Source organism: Ursus arctos, unplaced genomic scaffold (genome assembly GCF_023065955.2).
Source record: "Ursus arctos isolate Adak ecotype North America unplaced genomic scaffold, UrsArc2.0 scaffold_9, whole genome shotgun sequence".
Lineage (NCBI taxonomy): Eukaryota > Metazoa > Chordata > Mammalia > Carnivora > Ursidae > Ursus > Ursus arctos.
The window spans coordinates 10,928,865-10,936,634 of NW_026623111.1; the positions used below are offsets into that span (position 1 = coordinate 10,928,865).

General features: G+C 54.3%; 2 long non-coding RNA genes across 2 annotated transcripts; both read right to left on the reverse strand.

Annotated features, from left to right (window-relative positions):
- Positions 1-535: 535 nt before the first annotated feature.
- Positions 536-2,745, reverse strand: LOC130543231 (uncharacterized). The gene is made up of 2 exons (XR_008958403.1): positions 2,410-2,745; positions 536-1,110 (listed from the first exon to the last, which is right to left on the reverse strand). It is a non-coding gene; the product is annotated as an uncharacterized LOC130543231 (long non-coding RNA).
- A 1,046-nt stretch (positions 2,746-3,791) lies between these two features.
- On the reverse strand, positions 3,792-6,223 carry LOC123001898 (uncharacterized). The gene is made up of 4 exons (XR_006411201.3): positions 6,142-6,223; positions 5,733-5,848; positions 5,488-5,564; positions 3,792-4,999 (listed from the first exon to the last, which is right to left on the reverse strand). It is a non-coding gene; the product is annotated as an uncharacterized LOC123001898 (long non-coding RNA).
- Positions 6,224-7,770: the final 1,547 nt, after the last annotated feature.

Below are 7,770 nucleotides of genomic sequence, written 5' to 3' on the forward strand. Positions count from 1 at the left end.
AGAGGAAGCAAGACTCAGTCACTTACTAGAGTCAGACAGCTAGATGGGAGAGGGTGGATTCTCGCCTGGGCATTTGGATTCAGGGCCCATACTCTTAAATGCTATGCTAGATCTGAGGTGTCTATGTCCTAAAGTGACATGTCTCTGAGATGCACCCTAGAGTTCCCCATACTGTGTGTTCGCCTCAGCAGGCCCTTCCGGAGGCCCTATGATGTGCCGGTAGTGAGCACAGAGAACAAACATGAATAAGGCAAGGTCCAGTCCTAAGAAGCTCAGAGTCTGTTGAGGGGGATACAGGCCCACAAATCAATGCCATTCAACATTGCAGGTGTGGCAGTTGAGTTTGGGTGCAAACGTGATCAAGTGTCAACTCAAGGGCCAAGCGTCAACGTGGTCACATATCTTCCCATCTGATGCCCTTCTCAAGAATTAACATTTCTGGATTGTCCCTTACCTTTCAACTCCTTTCTTCCTTCTTTCCTCATCCTTTGAGGACGCATCCTCGGGCTGCTAGAATAAAATCCATACACTGAGAGGCTTAAACAACAGACATTTATTTCTCATGGTTTTGGAGGCTGGGAACCCAAGATCAAGGAGTCTGCAGATTCCGTTCCTGGTGAGGGTTCTCTTCCAGGCTCATGGACAGTGACCTTCTCCCTGTGTCCTCACATGGCAGAGAGGGGAAGCTGTGATCCAACTGTTCCTCTCCTTCTAACATTACTAAGTGCAACATGGGGCCCACGTTCATGACTTCGTCTAACACTAATAACTGCCTTAAGGCCCCCATCTCCAAATACCATCACACTGGGGGTTAGGGCATCAACATATGAATTTGGGAGAGGGGCACAGAACCATTCAGTCCAACAATGAGGACTTTAATATAACTGAGTAACTGGACCAGATCCTGCTGGCATAATAGCACAGTGAGGTTATACAGAGACAGCGATCTAACAGGGGAGAGGTCAATTTGTGCTGTGGGGGATCGGCTGTGAAGAACCTTTAGGGCCTGATGCTCAGAGGCTCCAACGTCACTGCTCCAGGCTGGAGAAAGTCAGCAGGCCGGGAAGCTCAAGGCTCTGAGGCCGTCCCTCTGGGCTGCTAAGACAGAAGCTGTGAAGAAGGAGAAGAGGGACGGTCCACGGCAGGGAGGGACACCCAGCAGCCCTTCCAGCTCCATCGCACATAGCAGGACAGATAAGCAAGAAAGTGAAGATATGTTCTTTCTGTAGCCCATCTAGACTCCTCATTGAGTCTTTCTTTTCTGGAATCAGCCCAGATGCCCATCCTGACTCCATGAGCACAATTAAAGAGAGACAGCCCCTTCTTCTCGAAGTCAGGAACCCTGCTTTCCTTTGTGCAGAGGCAGGGCTCCCTGTAGCTTTTGTGCCTGTACCCCTTCACGGAGCTGTGACTGCTCATTCACAATCATGAACCCAGCTCGTGCCCTCTCTGATGCCCTCTGGTCCCCCCCCCCCCCCGCCGTGGTGGTCCACATTTAACCGCTGCAGCCCCAACTCTCCACTCTCCACCGAGCCTTTCCCTCCACCCACGCTAAGGTGTCACCACTCCTCTCTCCCGTCTCCTCCTTACAGTTCCCAAGTTTTAGTCTTTATGATTTGTGCCCATGGGGCCCTTGACTCTATATGTTTTTCCCTTTGGGGACCATGGTGCTCCAAGCTCCAAGTGGAACACACTGGGCATCTTCGCTGGGTGGGATGGTTTAAGGTCATGGGCCTGGTGTCAGAAAATCTTCCATTTCAGTCCCAGCTCACCCACTCATTTACTGGCGGGGGGATTTCGTCAAGTGTCAGTCCTGACCCCAGGCTCCCTCCCATCAGAACCACTCTGCTTACCAATGCACACACCACCTCCTGATAAAACAGGCCAAAGTGTGACATCGACACAGCATGGCCGGTGCAGGGGCCCCGTCTAGGCCTTTGTTCCCTGGAGAGGGAGCGGGAAGGTATGCAGCTCTGGGGACTCCAAGCCCTCTGGGCACTTTGGCAGCTGTAGTTGGGGAAACAAGGGCTCCCCTCAGGCTGCACACCTCTCCTGAGGTCCTTGAGCTTCCTCCCTACTTCTCAGAACCTCCTTAGGCACAAGTGGCCTTTGGACTGGTCACACAAAACGTTAGGATCAAAGAGGCTGATGACTCAAGCGAGGTCGCCAGAGAATAGGGTGTCCGTCTTTACTGGGGTTCTACTTCCCAGAACTGGCTCTGTTCTTCCCAGCCCTACTCCTTGTCTACTAATTAAGAGTCCACCTGTTGAAGCAACATTTATGAAGCTCCGTCTGCATGCAAAGAGCGGTGGCAACGTGCTCACCGGCGAAGTCCTCTATGAGGTTTCCACACACAAGGTGACGGGTGACAAGCAACCAGTCCTGAGCGGTGCCAGGGGCTGTACTGACCTTGGACGCAGGCAAGGCTGAATGGGAAAGCTGGGCGCCCGCAGTCTGAGGAGGAGGAGGAGGGCCGAAACCAACACAGCAGAGAACACGGAGGACGAGCATTTTTGCAGCAGCCTGACAAATCAGGGACTGGCGGCCTTGGCGGGTGTCAGCCTGGATACCAAAGGCCTCTCTAGGGTCATCTTCCACCTCGGCCCCCAGCAACCAGGGCTCCAGCGGTCCATGTCTCTCCGGAAACATGCTGGGCTGATTCCCGCCTCCCTGATTTTGTGGCTGCCATTCCCTGCCCAGAACTGTCCTTTGCTCTCGCGTCTGCTGGAAGAAGAGAAAACAGTCTCGAGTCTGTCCTCGGATGAGGACTTTGCAGGCTTCTGTAGGCAACGATGACTGCTCTTTCTTCATGGCCCATCTGAGCTGCAGTGAAAGTAACAATGGGCCCTTGAGGGCCGTGTGTGTGTGCGTGTGTGTGTGTGTGTGTGTGAAATACATATGTGAAATATACCATGATCAATAGTTAGATAGAGAAAGTCCTCATTCCATTCTTAGAACAACCCTGCATTATTTTCCCCATTTTACTCCTGGGCCTCCTAAAGAGACGGCTGGAGAGTTTAAGTAACTCGCCCGAGCAGACTTAGCTCCTGAGTTTGGACTGAAACTCAAACTATCACCTCCTCTCTCGGACACTCAGAAATGCTTTCTGTATTGTGACTCGACGCCATCTGACTCATTACTGAACCCACCTCCCCTTCTATCAGGGCTTGGCTCTGGGGCAGAAGTTCAATGCACAGCTGTTGCCCGGAACGGACCCGAAGACAGCTGGCAAGGAGAAGGCTTCACAGAGGCAGCTCAGGCCGCGGGACAAGGTGCTTCAGAATAAGCCTGGGTTAGTCGGGTGGGCAGGAGCCAGTTAGCGGAGGAAGCTCTAGCCCGGGATAAGGAGCTTTAATTTGATAAGAGACATTTGGGAGCCATTCATCGCGGAGCTCGGAAAAAGGCAGTGACAACCCCCTAACGACACTCAAGGGCTTTTGAAACCTTTAACTGCTGCCTGCAGTTCTGCTATTTCCGTGCAGAAGTGACGTGATGGGGAAGCAGAATCTGGGCTGCCATATGCCCCAGGCTGCACTGCCCGCAGCAAGGTCACCGTGATAGCACTGCCCCTCCCCTGTGTGCACTGCCCAGGGGCCTGGGTCACCGCCCCTGCATGTTGCTGAACCAGAGCAAGGCCCTTCCTCACCCCACACCCTACCCGGCTCTTGGGATGGAAGGAGCCTGCGGCGACCCTCAGACACCCCCACCCTGTCGGGACCAGCAGTCACCATCACTGCTGGCGATCCCGCAACTTCTGCTCCTCCTCATGTCCCGTATTTGAACCCTCGCTGGTATCTGCCCGGAGAGAGCATTCATGGCTTCCCAGAATTTCAAATGCATGGGGATGGGACGCTTCCCTCCCATCCCCTTCCCCCTTTAAAACAGCACCAGCACCCACCGGGCAGGACCAGTGTGGGAAGGGAGGAAGGCAGCTGTGAAATCCCCCCCTGCTCACAGGGAAGTCATGATAGGCTGTTCTGTGTTCTGTCTTTTCTCTCTCCAGGCTTGGGGTCCCTTCCCTTCTGGCATCTGGCACAGAGCCACCAGGAGACCAGCGGCTGGGGCTGGGCTTCCGGAGCCACTGAGCGCCAACAGCAGAGCGGAGTCCAGACACACAGGACAATGGCCTCTTCAAGCCGCAGAAAGCCGCTCAGTGTTGCATTGTTCGCATGTGATGCAGCTTCTCGAACACGCACAAACACCCCCATTTTTACCAGCCCCGTGACGGTGACTTAATTACTTCTGAAGATGCAGGACCTGATTCAAACGGCAAAACCTCCCTCCCCGCCCCAGAGGGACAAAAACAACACCAAACGCCACACGCGAAAAGGAAAAGCCAAGCATTGTGCCAGTGCGGGATGGAAGGCTGAAGTGGCCACAGGTGCATCAATGACACTGGGTGGCGTGTTGGTTTGTGACTTCGGTCACTTCTGCGCGCTGATCTGGCCCAGCATCTGTGCCAAAGGATGGCTTTGGTATTCCGAGCTGCAAGATGAATATTGGCCAGATGGTGACTTCACGGGGACATAATTCACGTAGTATTTTCCTGCCCCGACACAGATCTCTGTGAAGGAATCTTGAATGCCATGCTGAACAAAACAGAACAAGAAAATGCAACCCCCCCGAGGAAACACAGCTGTGAGCCGAAGACTGATGGTCTCGACAGGGACTCCGACCGGAGCCCAAATGGTAGGCAGACCCCAAGCTCCAGCTGCGAGTCTTGCCAGCCCATCTCCCTGTTACCTGCAGAGCAGCCTGGCCTCGTCCTCGGGCATCTCCAGTGCACATGGGAGGGGGGCGGTGAGAAACAGGGATGGCTCAAGTGACAGGCCACAGGAAACTGGGTCACTTACCTTTTCTCTCTTTCTTTTTTTTTTTTAATTAACTTTGTGTAGTGACAGGCCTCGTCAGCCCCTGCTTGCTAGGTAATTTGATTTTGACGGTGACCAAGTGAAGAATGCGCTTTTGGCTACAGCAGCAGGGACTGGTTCTGCGGGGACTATACGGGAAAACAGCAAGAAAAACAAATCTCCTATTGGAAGCTCTTTTAAAAAAGGGGGGCGGGGAGAAGAAGCAGCAGCAGCTTTGGTATTATGGGGCCACAAGCTGACAAGCAAAATAGCCCCGTTCCCAGTTGATTTAGAAAAATTCTTGCTCTCTGAGGGGTGAGAACTCCTTGTATCTGACCCACATGGAATTAGAAAAGTAGGTGTCACACACCTGTCAAGGGCATTTTAAATGCGGTAAGCCTGTTGGGAATCCATGCAATTCCTACAACCTACACACTTCAGGCCTGAACCACAAAAATAAGGACATGCAGACTGAAGGTCACTCTGCTTCAAAGCAAGGTCAGCCCAAGACAGTCCAGAAGCAAACAGAACCCGGATGAAGCATGAGGCTTGGGTGTGTCCTCACCCCTGTGGCCTCTGCCCACAGACCCTCCACGTCGTAATGATGTGTGGGCCACGAGGCAGGACGAGCCCTCACCTCATTCAGCACCGAAGCCAGCCCAGGAAATCATGTTCCTATGTTGTGTTTCTACTGTTTGGTGTCAAGGAACACATCTGTTGAAAAAGTACATGATAGCAATAACACTGACCGAGGCCATTTCTTGCACACCCACTAGGCGTGAGACCCACTGTTGCAGACGGACCCATCCGCCCCCTCGGCCTCCTGCCAGGTGCACCTGCTGCGAGCGGCCCCGGCGTCAGGCAGCCTGCCCTGCCACTTACCGCTGTGTGATTGCACACGTGACTTGACCTCTCTGAGAGTCCGCGTCCTCAGAGGTTCAACGGGCATACCAAGTGCTCACAAAAGGTCAGCAACTATTATCATTCAGCGTGTGCAGCTGTGGAAGTGAAATAGAAAGTCTCTAAGCTTCTGCCAAAGGCTCATCTCCCTTAAGTGGTAAAAACAAGATAGGAACCCAGGCCCTCCTGGGTTCCTGCTTCCTGTTCCCTTCCACGGATGCTAATTCAGGGCAAACAGCCCCCGTGGCAACAGGCCCTCCTCTCCTGGCATGATTCGGCAGGCCAGGCTTTGGCAAACAGCCCACCATGCCCATAAAAAACCTCTGTTGTTTCTTCGGAAGGCTTTTTGATTCCCCCCCCCCCCACATAAAATGCTCTTCACAGCACCCACCTCCCCAAGAACAGAAACAGCTCTGGGGGGGCCCCCCTGCTGGCTCCTCCTGCGAGGAGCCTGGGGACCGGTGGCCCGCCGTGAGGGTGGTTGGGCAGGGTGACTCAGCAAAAAATGGCCCCCTGCTCAGAGCCCGCCCACCCTGCTGGCCAGAAAAGGAAGGCCTCTGTGAGGCAAACAGAAAAGGACACTGCTCAGGTCCCCAGGCGGCCGCAAACCGTCTTTTGTCCGCGGGGACTTGAGACAGGAATCGCCCATGCTGACATTTCAGCTGGCAGAACAGGCCTGGCCTGGCTGGGAGAGGCGGGAACCTCCCTGGAATTCTAGTCCACACTCTGCAGCCCCAGCCACACCCCACAGTCCCTGCCTGGAGCCCTTCCACGTATTAACTTGTGTCATCTCCTAGATATGAGCTGTCTATCATTATTCCCATCTGCAGACGGGAAATGAAAGCACAGAGAGGCCAAATACCTTGCTCGGAGTTACACAGCCAGACGTGGGGAAGCAGGGCTTGAAGCCAGAAGTCCAGCTTCTAAGGGGGGGGACGCAGCGGCCAGGTCTCTCTCTTGCTGGCTGAGGGCGATTTCCCTCCCTCTCTGCTCTGCTGTGTCTGGGGAAGCTCAGAGCTGGAGGCCAGCATTCCATGGTTTCTTGAACATTTCCCCCCATCCGCACACCGCCTGCCCTGTAACAGGCCTCTCTCTCTTCTCTGGATGCTGTCACCACCTCCTAACCGGCCCTTGGTCCACTCAGGATCCCTGTCCCGGCCATCCTGCCTCACAGCTGACCCTCAGCAACCTGTTCTGTCCAGAGCACCTGCACGCATGGTGCCGGCACCCCCCTCTCCTGGCTAGCACCGTCCCTCCTGCCGGAACGCCTCTCTTCCCCTGCCTCTCCGCTGTTGACTAACAGGACTGACCTTGGACCACCTGCAGGAATCCGTCCTTCTCTCCTCAGGCGGGATGAAGCGGCGGGTTGAAGCTCACGTACCCTCCGTGCAGAGCGTGTTTCTAAACCCTGCACTCGAAGGAAGAGAGCTTGTCTATGACTTCATAGCAACCCCATCAGGCACCATTCCCGACATACAGCAGGTGCTCAAGGAATGCTCAGTCCATAAAATGAGCGATGGGTGAGCCCATCACTGAATCAAAGCACTACACCTGCAGGGATCAATAGAGGCTGTCTGTGGGTGGCTGAGGATTCCCCGCCCTCGGCCCTCTGGGGCCCCGGGGGGACAGCACTCACTTGCTGGCTTCGTGAGGCTGGGAGGGCCCTGCGGCCCGTTTTGGCCAACAAGTAGTGAACAGAGTGAGATAGGTCAGGTCCAGGCTGAAATGCAATTGCAGGAACCAGACCGTCAGATCACAGTGGCCAGCCCGTTGGAGAAGGCGGCCGTTCCATCAGCCTGAAGCCGCTGGCCGCCTCGAGAAGCAGAGCCCTATGATGAGCATGTCATTCGAGCAAGAGAAACACCTTCGCTGTTTGAAGCCCCCGAATGATTTTCACTGAAATCTACGTTATTCTGAGGAAAGTAAACTTGAATCTGTTTTTAATTTATATAAATGTTATTCTGGACGATTGCCTAAAGTGGCCTTTCACGTGCAAGGTTGGCGGCAACACCGAACAGTA